Source organism: Ranitomeya variabilis, chromosome 5, assembly GCF_051348905.1.
Source record: "Ranitomeya variabilis isolate aRanVar5 chromosome 5, aRanVar5.hap1, whole genome shotgun sequence".
Taxonomy (NCBI): domain Eukaryota; kingdom Metazoa; phylum Chordata; class Amphibia; order Anura; family Dendrobatidae; genus Ranitomeya; species Ranitomeya variabilis.
This window is the reverse complement of record NC_135236.1, coordinates 390,276,183-390,294,565: the sequence shown is the minus strand read 5'-3', so window position 1 is coordinate 390,294,565 and position 18,383 is coordinate 390,276,183. Positions and strand designations below refer to the sequence as shown.

Sequence of the window (18,383 nt, the reverse complement as noted above, 5' to 3'; positions counted from 1 at the left end):
ATCCATTACTAATCCTATAGTAGTGAAAGAGTTAAAAAAGACACAGCCAGAAAAAAGTATTTTAATATTCTCAATTTCACCATACTTACAACCACACCTAATTCCCCAAAGCCATCGATCACCTGCAAAAAAATAAAAAATAATAAACCAACTGTATACTCCCTGTCTGACGCAGTCCAATTAATAATGAGCATCCCATGATGATCTCCCCTATAGAACAGTGACATCGGGCGCTGCCATTGAGAAAATTAACTTGTGATCTCTCTCTCCCAGCAGCGGTGGAGGGATATACATCATGGAGGATTACCTCCATTGTCAGTTCATTGCTCTACCCTTGTAAAGCATGGACATCACCGGATGTCACTGTCCTACACGGGAGATCATTGTGGGACCCTCCTTATTAACTGGACTATGGTGGAAAGGTAAGAATAGGTTGGTTTATTATGTTATTTTTATTACAGGAGAATCGAGGGCTTCGGGGACTAGGTGTTTGGTAAGTATGTACTCTATGTTATGTGTTGTATGTTATGTGTATGTACTGTATGTTATATGTTGTGTGTTCTGTATGTTTTTTTATCACTGAACACATGCATTGTCTGATGGGACTACTTTCCCATCATCGGCAATGCTGTCACTGTGAGCATTCATTGCTGGATGCGAGCATTAGTCCTATCAATGGCTGCTTACAAAGACACGCACACACACATGGACACACAGAGACACATACACGCAGGCACCCACACACACTATACATGCACATAGCTCCACCCACATACTCCCTCCTCCCGATCTGCAGTGTTTCATTTGCAGCTAAACTGCAGATCTTTTTAACATCTGCCAGTTTGCTGCAGATGTGCCTGACTCAATGGAATTCAATGGGTGCAGAAATGCTGCAGATTCATCAAAAGAATTGACATGCTGCAAAAAAAAAAGCCGTGACTCCGCGAGTTGTTTTCCGCAGCATGTGCACAACAAATGTCAATTTCTCATAGACTAACATTGGCTGTGGACTACACTGTGGATTTGATGCAGATCCGTGCAGCCAAAAACGCAGCAGAAATGCATCAAAATCCGCAACTTGTGCACATAGCCATACACTATTTCTTCCTCCATAATGTGACTTGGCTGAAGTGGTAGTCTAAATATGTAAACTGATTGCAGTCACCCTGAATATTTGGGGACCATGTTGCTTCTTTTGAATGCTAATTTTATTCTATAACCGCAAAAATATCCGACCTAAAAAAAGTACCTAAGTTGTACTATCATATCCAAGTTTGCTACAAAATTGAGATACATTAGGTTGGGTTAGAATTCAGTTGTATCAGCCAGGGTCCCAAAAAGTATACATATTCATTTGTTGAACTTTTTACTTATTTTGAGAACAAAAAGTGTAGACCAAGATTTTTACAGAGCTGTAACAGTTGTAAATTCCAAATTGGAGTTAGTTTGTTATATTGTTCCTAAGTAGGAGTGATTAGGTAACCCATTATCTACCAATGTCCTTTTTTGGGGACACCTAATCTTTAGCTTCTAGCAACTAAGATTTTATAATTTTCATAATTAGGTCCAATTTTTTGTGTTGTGTTTGTAAAATGAATGTTTTCAAAATAGGAAATGATGTCATTGTCATTTTTAATTGAATATTGGGACGCCCTTTTCAGAAAAATCCGTACTTGTAAAAATTTTAATTTGGCAAGTAATGGGTTAAAAAGATTATAAGTAGAGATGAGCAGATGTGACAGAATTTAAATTTGCCAAATCACAAGGATTTTACCAGGAAATTTATTTTCTAAGGAATTTATATTTTTGCGAATTAATTATTCCCTATTAGGCTCTGGGTTCTCTCCAGACCATAATATAATCTCTCCAGAGCATAATAAATGTAAGATGTCAGAAATAGAAAAAAATAACACTCACCTCACTGATCTTCACCTCTTGGTGCCCAGTTGGTGTCCAATCCTCAGGGCCTCTTCTTTCTGTAGTTGCATGCCAGCATCTTCATCCTAAAACAGGACTTGTTTAGATTATCGCATATTTTTTAAATTGTTGTTTAACATTTTGCAGGCCATCTACAGTTTAGGAACATTTTTCTGAATTTGCGTAAAGTGAACTGCAAAGATCCATATTCTGAAATGAGTTTTTGAAAAAATTCATATAGATTTCAATTTCACTGAATTAAATTTGCCTATCTCTAATTATAATCAATGTGAAGTACTAGAGGACGGACAAGCATATATTGTCATAAACCTAAGCATCCACATCCACTATGTATACCAATACTTAGTACAGCAATGCTTCTAGATGAGAAAGGTTCAAATAGAACATACTGGATTTATATGGATGCAATCGGAGGTACAATATATTCCCACAGAAGTCTATTGTCTATTGATGGAGAGGTTGTACGGAACCAAAATTCTAGCGTGTACATGATCCCTTAGAATGATGCATAATAGAAATATTCAAAGATATAGATAGAAAGATTTAGAAGGGCCTCAGTAGCAAATAGTGTTTATAGATCAATGATGACTTTACAATCTGCTGCCTGGTCTTAATTTATCTCTGGTTTTGGTGCTGGTAAAAAAATATACAATATGTCCATTGTGAACATTGAAAATAAATAAGACCTCTCTCATATACAATCCATGAGTAATTAAAATGTTAGTTAAATAGAAGTTAATAAATTATCAATCTGCTGAACATAAGAGTAATTTTCTACTGGTACGATGCATCATGGTATGCTAATTACATTGCAGCTGTTTTAAATTAAGAACAGCTGAAAAATATAGATTATGCAAATATCTATTTTATCAAAATTGCTAAATTGGAGTCTGTAGCATAGTATGCTAAAAGATTAGATTACTTTGAAAAAAAAAATCTTTTTTAGCTCTGTCAGTAAAATTTCAGTGTGAACATGTGTTTCTGTTTACTCCATCCTTGATTATCTTGTTTTACATATACTTTAGTTGATAATTGACTCTTTAAAACATTTGATGATGTGTTATTTAATTTTCAAGTAGGCAATGCTGTAATTATTTCCAAACATTACTGAAACACTTACAGCTGTATTGGAGATGCCTGACATCTTTCAGTGTTTTAGGCCATGTACATTTACCACTAGAAAGTAAAATGTGGTGAAGAAAATGAACTGTATTACAGGTCTTTTTGATTTTGTCAAATATATAGTCAGTCAAAATAAAATGTGGGTTACCAAAGAGACCTCTTTGACCCAGGAATGCTCCAACAGGAAGAGATTAAGTATCTATCCAAATACATGTAGGCATGCCATGTGAAAACTTTAATTGATTGCTTATAATTTGCAGTCATTTGAACTCATGATTTGAGGAATGAGTAGAAAACATTCCTATATATATGTTGTAAACTATATCTGAATGAGGACACCACTACTGTCCGTCCAGCTGTGGGAGTTAGAATTGTAACCCGTTGTTTAGAGATTGATTTAAAGTAATCTCAAGTGATCTTACATAGACTGTCTTAGATTACAGTTGATTGAGGCCAAGATCGTTCAACTTCATTGGTCAGAAAAATATAATTAAATAAGTTTAGAACATTTGGACTCTTTAAATATACATCACATATGGTTACCAGCAAGATATTCATTATTCCTCCCAACTGTCTCATTATACAGTTTGAGTACTAGTTTATTTTTATGTATTTGCAAATTAAATGCATAGTGACATCATGGTGTTATATATGATAGTTGTCAGCCCATAAGATTAAAGGGGCTTACCACTAAATACATCTATGCCCTATCCATACTGTCCCTGCAACCCTGCCTTTTTTACATGCGGACTACTGGTGTGCTTTCTTTCCCAATTAAGTGACACACACCACACATCCATGGTGTAAAAGAAAATGCTCAACGAGCTATGATACATTTTGCTTTATGACATTTTATTATCATTGCCAACATAAAGCATTTCAGCAACTTGGATTATGGTGGTTCTTTTGTGGGATCACAGCTGAATGGCTAGCCTTCTCTCCTCACACACATCAATGAGGCTTGTGAGATTAAGACCACATTTCTAGTCCACCACTTGTCAATCTTTTGACCACTTTTAGTAGATAATAACCATTGCATAGTGGGAGCATCCAACAACTACCGATATAACCCAGTCATCTAGCAATCACAATTCCATTATTTTAACCTCAATAACTTAATTTGGTGGTAAATACATACCAGCCCTTGAGAGGTGCCATTACAACCAGAAGAACAATGTTGTTTGCATTAGCAACCAATGATTTCAAGGTTATGGCTGATCTAGTATTTTCTGCAGTAAAAACTTACATATTTTATGTTGATGAAATTGTCAATGGCAGCCTTGTTATTATTTAACTAAACTTTCAGCTGCCTAGCTGCAAAGCATCCCATTTCCATTATTATGACTAGTTCTTCAACTTGTACTGTTTTAAATTGCTAGCAATTAGCATATTTCAACCTTATTTTTAGGTTTAAATTGCAGTGTGAGAGTGTACTCTTCTCTTAGCTAATTAGTGCTATCAAGGAACAGTGGGTTACCTCATTAGTACCATGTGCATTTAATTAAAGAAGAGAAAATCAGAGTTAACCTCATAGTTAATATTTTCACAGAGTGTTACAATGCCAACACCTTCAATTGGAGTCACACCCCTGTGTATCTAATTATGCTCTAGTGCCAAATAAGGTTAGAAGGGTACCACCATGCTGTTAGCAAATAGTTTGATATGAAAATGTGTTTTTCCAGTAGCTTACATAGCAGTTTGACATGCATAGTCTGTTTGATCGTTCTATCTGCTAAGGTCAACAAGTATTATAGCCATAATATATGAGGCAACATTTCTTACCTGATGTCAAAGTCGATGAGGTCTTCACACCTGATTAAAGGCAGATCAAATTAAGAAGTAATGTATTAGTGAGAACGTGTTGACGTTGTTCTGGATGCCCTCTAGTGTCAAACACAATTTTATATACCGTAAGAATGTTCATGTTTCAATTCTTTAATCGGCTTTACATTTTAAAATTATCTTTTCTATCTGGAATGCAGATAAACAGTTATCTGGGCATAAAGCGCAGTTTATATCATTTTTGCTTTGTGCTTACCAATCATGAGAATTTGGCTGCATCAACAAGCCCTAAATTGGCCTTACCAACCAAATAAGCATTGTTTAATCTGAACTGCATCCTTGGAAATACATTAGAGAAAATATGGGAATCACTGTAAAAACATAGACGTTACATATGGTTACCTTATAATAGCAAAACAGTCAATATAGAGGACTCAGCTAACGGACTATTTTTCCTGACACTTTGAGTGGACAGTTAAATCCATTAAATAGGAACCTTTTTTTATATTTTATTAAGAAATTACAAAAAGATTAAAAAATAAACTATTAGGACTTAAGGTACCTTCACACTGAACAACTTAACAATGATAACGATAGCGATCCGTGACGTTGCAGCGTCCTGGATAGCGATATCGTTGTGTTTGACACGCAGCAGCGATCTGGATCCTGCTGTGATATCGCTGGTTGTTGCTGAAAGTCCAGAACTTTATTTGGTCATCAGATCGGTGTGTATCGTTGTGTTTGACAGCAAAAGCAACGATGTCAGCAATGTTTTACAATGGTAACCAGGGTAAATATCGGGTTACTAAGCGCAGGGCCGCGCTTAGTAACCCGATATTTACCCTGGTTACCATTGTAAAAGTAAAAAAAAAACAGTACATACTGACCTTCTGATGTCTGTCACGTCTCCAGGCGTCCGCGCTGCTGCTCAGAGCTTCCTGCACTGAATGTGTCAGTGCCGGCCATAAAGCAAAGCACAGCGGTGACGTCACCGCTCTGCTTTAGGGCCGGCGCTTACACAGTGCAGGGAAGCGGACGCCGAGGGACGCGACAGACACCGAAATGTAAGTATGTAGTGTTTGGGTTTTTTTACATTTACACTGGTAACCAGGGTAAACATCGGGTTACTAAGCGCGGCCCTGCGCTTAGTAACCCGATGTTTACCCTGGTTACCCGGGGACTTCGGCATCATTGGTCGCTAGAGAGCTGTCTGTGTGACAGCTCTCCAGCGACCACACAGTGACGAAACAGCGACGCTGCAGCGATCGGCATCGTTGTCTATATCGCTGCAGCGTCGCTTAATGTGACGGTACCTTTATATGAAAATGTTTTGGTCAAAATTGTACAGGCATGCTTAGGGTCATTGTTATGCTGATAGGTTACATTCCTCATCATTTTCAGCACTTTAGCAGAGGCTGGAAGGTTTTGATGAAAAATTGACTGATATATGGAGCTGTTCATTATTTCTTCCACATCAACCTTAAGAGTAACCTTTGTTTAAATTTTTATTTAAAAAATCAATAGAACATGAAAATAAATAACTTTGTTATATACCATATACATTTTTTTGTGCTGAAAATGCCCCCCTCGGCTTATACACAAGTCATTGTCCATGTTTACGGCAGGAGGGATGGGGGAGCGGCAGGTCACAGGAAGCAAGAGCCGGCAGCTGCAACTAAAGCCTGTGCCCGCTGCTAAAAATAAATATTCACTGCACTGGCAATGAATATTCGTTTCTCTTATAGCACGCACAGTTACATCCGCAGTCACCAGCTTCCAGTATTAAAAAAACAAAACATCCTACTTACCTTCCCTTCGCACCCTCGCAGAATCTCGTTCTGGCTTCCAACAGCTCCTGCGGCCGGGCGTTCATAGCTAGGCTTGGATGTTTTTCTTTGTAAAAAAAAAAATAATTCCACTCTACATCACAGACCAGACATATGAAGAATACAGGGCATTGTTGTCAAATGCAGTAATATTTGACTCAACCAGTACTTCCCAGAAATTCCAGAAGCTCCTTTAATGTTAGTGAAGGCCTCTTGGACTAATTTTCTTCTTGTCTTTTCATAAATTTTTTAGGCATTTTCACTGTTATGCCAAATTTACGTCACTTCTTGATGACCATATTCACAATATTCCATGGTATATTTCATACTTTTTTGCACCTTTCTCCTAACTATGTACCCTAACTTTCAACAATGAGATCACTTTGCTGTGTTGTAAGCTAATTATGCGTCATGGTTTTTGCTCTAATATCCAATAAGAAAATGCCAGAAAAATTCTACTTGAACAGTATAACTTTACATGGGGTTAATAAGAAACACTTTAAATGGGGACAGCTGTGTACAGACTATTATTTAAAATGAGTTTAAACAGTGTTAGCTAATTCTGAACACAGCCACATCCCCAATTATAAGAGGGTATCCACACTAATGCAGCTACATTATTTTGGCTTTGTAATTTTTATTTTCTCATCAAAACGATTTCAATTCTGTTTCTGAGTAGATTTGTACAGATTAGGGGAAAAAGTTCTGGAATGATTGTTATTGGTATACATTTTTTGCATGATCAAAAACTGGTATTACAACAGGTGTCTGTAGACTTTCTCTCTCTCTCTCGTTATATATATATATATGTATGTATATATATATATATATATACCTATATACTGTGATGGGCAAAAGTATTGACACCCCTGCAATTCTGTCAGATAATACTCAGTTTTTTCCTGAAAATGATTGCAAACACAAATTCTTCGATATTATTATCTTCATTTAATTTGTCTTAAATGAAAAAACACAAAAGAGAATGAAGCAAAAAGCAAAACATTAATCATTTCACACAAAACTCCATAATGGGCCAGACAAAAGTATTGGCACCCTCAGCCTAATACTTGGTTGCACAACCTTTAGCCAAAATAACTGTGACCAACGCTTCCGGTAACCATCAATGAGTTTCTTACAATAGGGTTGAGCGACTTTTATTTTTATAGGATCGGGTCGGGTTTCACGAAACCCGACTTTCTCAAAAGTCGGGTCGAGTGAAATCGGCCGATCCTATAAAAAAGTCGGGGTTGGGGTCGGCCGAAGCACGAAACCCAATGCAGTGCAATGGGATACTATGGTTCCCAGGGTCTGAAGGAGAGGAAACTCTCCTTCAGGCCCTGGGATCCATATTATTGTGTAAAATAAAGAATCAAAATAAAAAATATTGATATACTCACCCTCGGACGCACCCTGGTACTAACCGGCAGGCTTCCTTCCTAAGAATGAGCACGTGAATGACCTGCGGTGACGTCGCGGCTTGTGATTGGTCGCGAGCGGTCACATGGACAAGCCGCGACGTCATCTAAGGTCCTTCACGCGCTCATTCTTAGGAAGGAAGGCTGCCGGAAAGAAGCAGGGCGCGTCCGAGGGTGAGTATATTCCTATTAGGTATATACTCACCCTCGGACGCGCCCTGCTTCTTTCCGGCAGCCTTCCTTCCTAAGAATGAGCGCGTGATGGACCTTAGATGATGTCGCGGCTTGTCCATGTGACCGCTCGCGACCAATCACAAGCCGCGACGTCACCGCAGGTCATTCACGCGCTCATTCTTAGGAAGGAAGCCTGCCGGTTAGTACCAGGGCGCGTCCGAGGGTGAGTATATCAATATTTTTTATTTTGATTCTTTATTTAACACTTAAATATGGATTCCGATACCGATTCCCGATATCGCAAACATATCGGAACTCGGTATCGGAATTCCGATACCAGATTCAGAAGATCGCCGACCTCATGGCCAACCCCACACAGGGGTCGGGTCGGGTTTCATGAAACCCAACTTTGCCAAAAGTCGGCGACTTCTGAAAATGGCCAACCCGTTTCACTCAACCCTATCTTACAATGCTCTGCTGGAATTTTAGACCATTCTTCTTTGGCAAACTGCTCCAGGTCCCTGATATTTGAAGGGTGCCTTCTCCAAACTGCTATTTTTAGATCTCTCCACAGGTGTTCTATGGGATTCAGGTCTGGACTCATTGCTGGCCACCTTAGAAGTCTCCAGTGCTTTCTCTCAAACCATTTTCTAGTGCTTTTTGAAGTTTTTTTGGGGTCATTGTCCTGCTGGAAGACCCATGACCTCTGAGGGAGACCCAGCTTTCTCATACTGGGCCCTACATTATGCTGCAAAATTTGTTGGTAGTCTTCAGACTTCATAATGTCATACACACGGTCAAGCAGTCCAGTGCCAGAGGCAGCAAAGCAACCCCAATACATCAGGGAACCTCAGCCATGTTTGACTGTAGGAACCATGTTCTTTTCTTTGAACACCTCTTTTTTCTCCTGTAAACTCTATGTTGATGCCTTTGCCCAAAAAGCTCTACTTTTGTCTCATCTGACCAGAGAACATTCTTCCAAAACGTTTTAGGCTTTTTCAGGTAAGTTTTGACAAACTCCAGCCTGGCTTTTTTATGTCTCAGTGTCAGAAGTGGGGTCTTCTTGGGTCTCCTACCATACAGTCCCTTTTCATTCAAATGCTGACTGATAGTAGGGGTTGACACTGTTGTACCCTCGGCCTGCAGGGCAGCTTGAACTTGTTTGGATGTTAGTCGAGGTTCTTTATCCAAAATCTGCACAATCTTGCGTTGAAATCTCTTGTCAATTTTTCTTTTCCGTCCACATCTAGGGAGGTTAGCCACAGTGCCATGGGCTTTAAACTTCTTGATGACACTGCGCACGGTAGACACAGGAACATTCAGGTCTTTGGAGATGGACTTGTAGCCTTGAGATTGCTCATGCTTCCTCACAATTTGGTTTCTCAAGTCCTCAGACAGTTCTTTGGTCTTCTTTCTTTTCTCCATGCTTAATGTGGTACACACAAGGACACAGGACAGAGGTTGAGTCAACTTTAATCCATGTCAACTGGCTGCAAGTGTGATTTAGTTATTGCCAACACCTGTTAGGTGCCACAGGTAAGTTACAGGTGCTGTTACTTACACAAATTAGAGAAGCATCACATGATTTTTCGAACAGCGCCAATACTTTTGTCCACCCCCTTTTTTATGTTTGGTGTGGAATTATATTTAATTTGGCTTTAGGACAATTCTTTTTGTGTTTTTTCACTTAAGACAAATTAAATGAAGATAATAATACCAAAGAATTTGTGTTTGCAATCATTTTCAGGAAGAAACTGAGTATTATCTGACAGAATTGCAGGGGTGTCAATACTTTTGGCCATGACTGTGTATATATATATATATATATATATATATATATATATATATATATATATATATATATATATATATATATATATATACGCTGCTCAAAAAATAAAGGGAACACTAAAAGCCCACATACTAGACATCACTGAATGAAAAATTCCAGTTGTAAATCTTTATTCATTGCATAGTGGAATGTGTTGAGAACAATAAAATCTAAAAATTATCAACGTAAATCAAAACTAATATCCCACGGAGGTCTGGAGTTGGAATAATGCTCAATATCAAAGTGAAAAATGAAGTTACAGGCTGATCCAACTTCAGTGGAAATGCCTCAAGACAAAGAAATGATGCTCAGTAGTGTGTGTGGCCTCCACGTGCCTGTATCACCTCCCTACAATGCCTGGGCATGCTCCTGATGAGGCGGCGGTTGGTCTCCTGAGGGATCTCCTCCCTGACCTGGACAAAAGCATCTGCCAACTCCTGGACAGTCTGTGGTGCAACGTGACATTGGTGGATGGTGCGAGACATGATGTCCCAGATGTGTTCAATTGGATTCCGGTCTGGTGAATGGGCGGGCCAGACCATAGCTTCAATGCCTTCATCTTGCTGGAACTGCTGACACATTCCTGCCACATGAGGTCTGGCATTGTCCTGCATTAGGAGGAACCCAGGGCCAACTGCACCAGCATATGGTCTCACAAGGGGTCTGAGGATCTCATCTAGGTACATAATGGCAGTCGGGCTACCTCTGGTGAGCACATGGAGGGCTGTGCGGCCCTCAAAAGAAATGCCACCCCACACCATTACTGACCCACTGCCAAACCAGTCATGCTGAAGGATGTTGCAGGCCGCAGATCGCTCTCCACGGCATCTCCAGACTCTGTCACATGTGCTCAGTGTGAACCTGCTTTCATCTGTAAAGAGCACAGGGCACCAGTGGCGAATTTGTCAATCCTGGTGTTCTGTTGTAAATGCTAAGCATCCTGCACGGTGTTGGGCTGTGAGCCAAACCCCTATCTGTGGACGTCGAGCACTCAGACCATCCTCATGGAGTCGGTTTCTAACTTTGTAAAGACACATGCACATTTGTGGCCTGCTGGCGGTCATTTTGCAGAGCTCTGGCAGTGCTCCTCCTGTTCCTCGCACAAAGGCTGAGGTAGCGGTCCTGCTGCTGGATTGTTGCCCTCCTACGGCCCCCTCCACATCTCCTGGTGTAGTGGCCTGTCTCCTGGTAGCGCCTCCAGCCTATGGACACTATGCTGACAGACACAGGAAACCTTCTTGCCACAGCTCACATTGATGTGCCATCCTGGATGAGCTGCTCTACCTGAGCCACTTGTGTGGCTTGTAGAGTCCTTCTCATGCTACCATGAGTGTGAAAGCACAACCAACATTCAAAAGTGACCAAAACATCAGCCAGAAAGCATTGGTACTCAGATGTGGTCTGTGGTCCCTACCAGCAGAACCACTCCTATATTGAGTGTGTCTTGATAATTGCCAATAATTTTGATCTATTGTCTATTCCATTTGCACAACAGCATGTGAAATTGATGGTCAAACAGTGTTGCTTCCTAAGTGGACACTTTGATTTCACTGAAGCTTGATTTACTTGAAGTTATATTCTGTTGTTTAAAGTGTTCCTTTTAATTTTTTGAGCAATGTATATATAAATTTATATATTTTATACAATTCGATTTTCTGGATTTCATTTTTGATGTTCTATCTCTCAAAGGTAAAATGAACCTACCCTTTAAAATTATGCACTGTTCATGTTTTGTCAGTGGGCAAACTTAAAAAATCAGCAAGGATTCAAATAAATATTTCTTTCACCGTGTATATGTATACAGTACAGACCAAAAGTTTGGATACACCTTCTCATTTAAAGATTTTTCTGTATTTTCATAACTATGAAAATTGTACATTCACACTGAAGGCATCAAAACTATGAATTAACACATGTGGAAGTATATACTTAACAAAAAAAGGTGAAACAACTGAAATTATGTTTTATATTCTAGGTTCTTCACATTAGCCACCTTTTGCTTTGATGAATGCTTTGCACACTCTTGGCATTCTCTTGATGAGCTTCAAGAGGTAGTCACCGGGAATGGTCTACAATCAATCTTAAAGGAGTTCCCAGAGATGCTTAGCACTTGTTGGCCATTTTGCCTTCACTCTGCGGTCCAGCTCACCCAAAACCATCTCGATTGGGTTCAGATCTGATGACTGTGAAGGCCAGGTCATCAGGCACAGCACCTCATCACTCTCCTTCTTGGTCAAATAGCCCTTACACAGCGTGGAGGTGTGTTTGGGGTCATTGTCCTGTTGAAAAATAAATGATGGTCCAACTAAACGCAAACCAGATGGAATAGCATGCCGCTGCAAGATGCTGTGGTAGCCATGATGGTTCAGTATGCCTTCAATTTTGTATAAATTTCCAACAGTGTCACCAGCAAAGCACCCCCACACTATCACACCTCCTCCTCCATGCTTCACGGTGGGAACTGGGCATGTAGAGTCCATCCATTCCTTTTGTGCATCGCACAAAGACACGGTGGTTGGAACCAAAGATCTCAAATTTGGACTCATCAGACCAAAGCACAGATTTCCACTGGTCTAATGTCCATTCCTTGTATTCTTTAGCCTAAACAAGTCTCTTCTGCTTGATGCCTGTCCTTAGCAGTGGTTTCCTAGCAGCTATTTTACCATGAAGGCCTGCTGCACAAAGTCTCCTCTTAACAGTTGTTGTAGAGATGTGTCTGCTGCTAGAACTCTGTGTGGCATTGATCTGGTCTCTAATCTGGGCTGCTGTTAACCTGCGATTTCTGAGGCTGGTGAGTTGGATAAACTTATCCTCAGAAGCAGAGGGGACTCTTGGTCTTCCTTTCCTGGGGCGGTCCTCATGTGAGCCAGTTTCTTTGTAGCACTTGATGGCTTTTGCCACTGCACTTGGGGACACTTTCAAAGTTTTCCCAATTTTTCAGACTGACTGACCTTCATTTCTTAAAGTAATGATGGCCACTTGTTTTTCATTACTTAGCTGCTTTTTTCTTGCCATATTGCAAATTCTAACAGTCTGTTCAGTAGGACTATCAGCTGTGTATCCACCAGACTTCTGCACAACACAACTGATGGTCTTAACCCCATTTATAAGGCAAAAAATCCCACTTATTAAACCTGACAGGCCACACCTGTGATGTGAAAACCATTCCCGGTGACTACCTCTTGAATCTCATCAAGAGAATGCCAAGAGTGTGCAAAGCAGTCATCAAAGCAAAAGGTGGCTACTTTAAAGAACCTAGAATATAAGACATAATTTCAGTTGTTTCACACTTTTTTGTTAAGTATAGAATTCCACATGTTTTAATTCATAGTTTTGATGCCTTCAGTGTGAATGTACAATTTCATAGTCATGAAAATACAGAAAAATCTTTAAATGAGAAGGTGAGTCCAAACTTTTTGTCTGTACTGTATATACTGTATATAGTATATAGTGGGTACGGAAAGTATTCAGAACCCTTTAAGTTTTTCATTCTTTTTTTTTCATTGCAGCCATTTGGTAAATTCAAGAAAGGTTATTTTTTTTTTCTCATTGTTGTACACTCAGCACCCTATCTTGACTGAAGAAAAAACAGAAATGTAGACATTTTTGCAAATGTATTAAAAAGAAAAACTGACATATCACATGGTCATAAGTATTCAGACCCTTTGCTCAGTTTTGAGTAGAAGCACCCTTTTGTGCTAGTACAGCTATGAGTCATCTTGGGAATGACGCAACAAGTTTTTCACACCTGGATTTGGGGATCCTCTGCCACTCTTCCTTGCAGATCCTCTCCAGTTTCATCAGGTTGGATGGTGAACACTGGTGGACAGCTTTTTTCAGGTCTCTCCAGAGATGCTCAATTGGGTTTAGTTCAGAGCTCTGGTAGGGCCAGTCAAGAATGGTCATATAGTTGTTCTGAAGCCATTCCTTTGTTATTTTAGCTGTGTACTTAGGGTCATTGTCTTGTTTGAAGGTGAATATTTGGCCAAATCTGAGGTCCAGAGCACTTTGGAAGATGATTTCATCCAAGATATCTCTGTACTTGGCTGCATTCATGTTTTCTTGACTGGCAACCAGTTTCACTGTTGGGATTGTTTTGGGCAGGTGATGAGCAGTGCCTGCTTTTCTCCATGCATACTGCTTAGAATTATCACCAAATAGGTCTATCTTCGTCACATCAGACCAAAGAATCTTATTTCTTATAGTCTGGGAGTCCTTCGTGTGTCTTTTAGCAAACTCTATGCAGGCTTTCATATGTCTTGCACTGAGGAGAGGTTTCCGTCGGGCTACTCTGCCATAAAGGCCTGAGTGGTGGAGGGCTGCAGTGATAGTTGACTTTGTGGAACTTTCTCCCATCTCCCTACTACATCTCTGGAGCTCAGCCACAGTGATCTTGGGGTTCTTCTTTACCTCTCTCACCAAGACTCTTCTCCCATGATTGCTCAGTTTGGCTGGACAGCCAGGTCTAGGAAGAATTCTGGTGGTCCCAAACTTCTTCCATTTAAGGATTATGGAGGCTACTGTGCTTTCAGGAACCTTGAGTACTGCAGACATTGTTTTGCAACCTTGGCCAGATCTGTGCCTTGACACAATCCTGTCTCTGAGCTTCTTGGCCAGTTCCCTTGATCTCTTGATTCTCATTTGGTCTGACATGCACTGTGAGCTGTGAGGTCTTATACAGACAGGTGTGTGCCTTTCTAAATCAAGTCCTATCAGTTTAATTTAACACAGCTGGACTCCAATGAAGGAGTAGAACCATCTGAAGGAGGATCACAAGGAAACAGACAGCATGTGACTTAAATATGAGTGTCTGAGCAAAGGGTCTGAATACTTATGACCATCTGATATTTCAGTTTTTCTTTTTCAATACATATGCAAGAATTTCTACATTTCTGTTTTTTGTTTGCAGTCAAGATAGGGTGCAGAGTGTACATCAATGAGAAAGAAATGAACTGTTTTGAATTTACCAAAAGGCTGCAATGAAACGAAGAGTGACAAATTTCTGTACCCACTGTATGTGTGTGTGTATGTCAGAGGTGTCAAACTGCATTCCTCGAGGGCCGCCAACAGGTCATGTTTTCAGGATTTCCTTGTATTGCACAGGTGATAATTTAATCACCTGCACAGAATGATTCCAGCACCTTGTGGAATGCTAAGGAAATCCTGAAAACATGACCTGTTGGCGGCCCTCGAGGAATGCAGTTTGACACCTCTGGTGTATGTATATATTTACATATATATATATATATATATATATATATATATATATATATACATATATATATATATATATGTGTGTACAGATAAATGTAAATAATGCTATATACTTTATGTATGTGTAGAATTAAAAATGCATACTGTACACTGTTTATATGTAGTGCACAGGAGAGAGAGACCGAGTTAGTTCAAGAGATATTCTAATTTCTTTAATCTTGGTCATACATTACTTCGCTGTAAATTACTGCAAAATACAGACCTAACAAGATGTTATTTTAGCATATTATTCAGAATTGTAAATAATTCATGTTAAGATGTGAGATGTGCCATCTTCTAAATTAGATATACTGTCTGTGTCACAAGATGTTATTTACATGTGAGCTGCTGCTCTTGACAGTGTCATTTTAGCAGCAAGGACTGTATTGTTGAGCAAAATCAAATAAATAAACTGCGGTGACTGAGTGCAACCTGGACATTCACATTTAATTTAAAAATTCAACCTTTAAAAAAATAAGGTTATACAAATAAGACATGTAATGAGATTGGAAACAGATGTGAGATTTTTTTTTTGTTATGAAGAACTATTCATAAAAGGTCAGCGCTATCCTATAGCTTACATTATATTTTACATGGAGCGACATTGCCACATTTTTATTTGAATCAAAAAATTTGTTTGACTTCCAGAGCTGCTATATTATGATCTCAGTCTCTTTCTATAAAATTTATTAAATATGTTTCCCTCTACAATTTCTTGGGATTATTTTTTTTTTAAATTCTACAAAATAAATGACAGTAAAATATATTTTTTACATTTTTATTTGTGTGTCAAATGTGATAATCTTCCTTGCATTTAAAAGAATGCATATATCTTAATGTCCAAGCTCTCTCTAACCTCCTATGTACTTACATGTATGAGTATGCCGCAGTAGTCAAAGGTACTGGCCAGCAGGTGAATTCCCTGCTGTCAAATTTTTGCTACATGTTGGGATGACAACCCTGAGAAAAGCAGTGCATGACATATTTGATTTAAAGCTCCCCTTCATCTTTTTTAAAAAATAATCTGTAACAGATTGAGTTTACTTTCTGCAGTGATCTACCCCTGCTGGAGCAGGACATCTTTTAAAAGAGGAAGAAGAGTTATGTAATTCACTATTCACTTCCTATATTATTGAAGGAAATAAAATCCTCCTCAGTGTTGGTTTGGTGAGAAAGAGAAGATAAACCAGCATGGAAGATTGTTATATACAAATTATTCATGTTGTGTTTGCTCTTGGCTTTCCTCTTATATTAGGCCCTCTGTTTACTAAGTTAGTCTCCAATATGTTCACAGCCTTAGTCCTCACACATCAGTGTCTCCGGTACATGTGGTGATAGTTTCCACACGTACCGGAGACACTTAAACACTTAGACTCATTCAAATGTGTGAGTGTGAGTCTGCGCATATGTCAGTGTTTCCTCTCATTGTGTGTCCGTGTGCAAAACATGCTGACATATCCATTTTTGCCGGCATCATGGTTCGCAATGTGTCCTGCACATCCATGTGTCATCAGTGTGACACTTACCGTCACCTGGGAAAAGCAGTGCAGTCTGTGCTTTTTCCAGGTGCCGGGTGCTGAATGTAGCTATCATCATTGTTGCCTGGTCTCCCTGTGACCAGCAAGACCAAGCCACACTGATAAGACTTGTAGTCAGCACTCCCGTTTGTTTATTGCGACTATAAAATAAGATAATTAAATTAATAAAAGGCATGGGGTCCCCCTTCATTTTCATAATCAGCTGAGGGAATTCTGATAGCTGAGGGCTGGTTTTAATATTCTGGGAAGAGTCCAATAGCCATAAAGGTTCCCAGCATATTAATAACAGCTGATGGCTGTTTCCTTAGCATTTACTGGTTATTATAGGGGGACCCCCAAAAATGTGGGGTTTCCCCTATATTTAATAATCAGCAAAGTCTATACAGACAGCTGTGGGCTGATAGTTATAGGCTGGAACGGGGTAATGGATATTGGCCCCTCCCAGACTATGGACCTTATCCCTCATCTGCCCAGAAATGGTGCAACCATTAGATGCACCAATTCTGGAGCTTAGCCTCTGCTCTTCTCCCTTGCTGTGGCAAGTGGGCTCATAGTTGTGAGGCTGATGTCAGCCGTTTTATGTCCACTTACTTCAAGCCGGGGGGTTAACAATAGAGAGGTGTCTATAAGACACCCCCATTACTAACCTCATAGTCAAATTTAATAGAGGCACGCACAGAGTAAAGTCCTTTAATTGAAATAAACACTCCCTGACCCTCTTTTACCCATTTATTAACCACAAAATAAAAATCAACAGAATCCTCACCTTTCTGCTGATTATCCATAATGCTCATGTCCCATGACGATTCCCAAATCCGTTACATCCAGTGTGTTCTGGCTGGAGTGGTAAGCGGTCACATCACTTATGTCACCACTCACCACACCATCTGGATGTAGCTGTCTGTCTTTGTTGGCTAGTAAATATAGGGGGCACCCTGTGTCATTTTGGGGGGTTCCTCCCTATAATAACCAGTAAAGGCTAAGCAAACTGTTGTGAGTTGTTAGTAATATGCTGGGAACCTTTATGGCTATTGGCCTCTTCCCAGAATATTAACACCAGCCCCCATCTGGATAGGAAAATTAAGGGAAACCCACGTTGTTTTTTTTAAATTTAATGAATTATTTAATAAGCGCAATACACAGATGGCAGTGCAAACCACAAGTCTCATCAACGTCGCCTTGACTCTCTGATTTCAGGGAGACCACTCGGCAGCTGAGAACAGCACAAACTGTATTGCTTTTCCCAGATGCCGATGCTTGTCATACTGATGCAACACATGGACGGTACACGGATGCCACGTGTATGTTACACACAGACACGGATAGCACCAGTAGTGTTTTTCCCAGTGTCAGAAAATCAGGACATGTGAAGAGGGCCTTACAGGAAAGTCCAAGGCAACCTATGATGCATTATAGTATGATTAGAGGTTATAGAAAGACCTGAATGGAATCCCTTTTTATTATTTAGAAATGAGAGCTGTATCATATGTGAGTCAAACATCTG

At 39.7% G+C, this 18,383-nt stretch overlaps 1 protein-coding gene across 20 annotated transcripts in view; it reads left to right on the top strand.

Moving 5' to 3' along the window:
• Positions 1-18,383, top strand: part of FOXP2 (forkhead box P2) — a 413,441-nt gene that overhangs the window by 166,636 nt on the left and 228,422 nt on the right. The window lies entirely within an intron of this gene.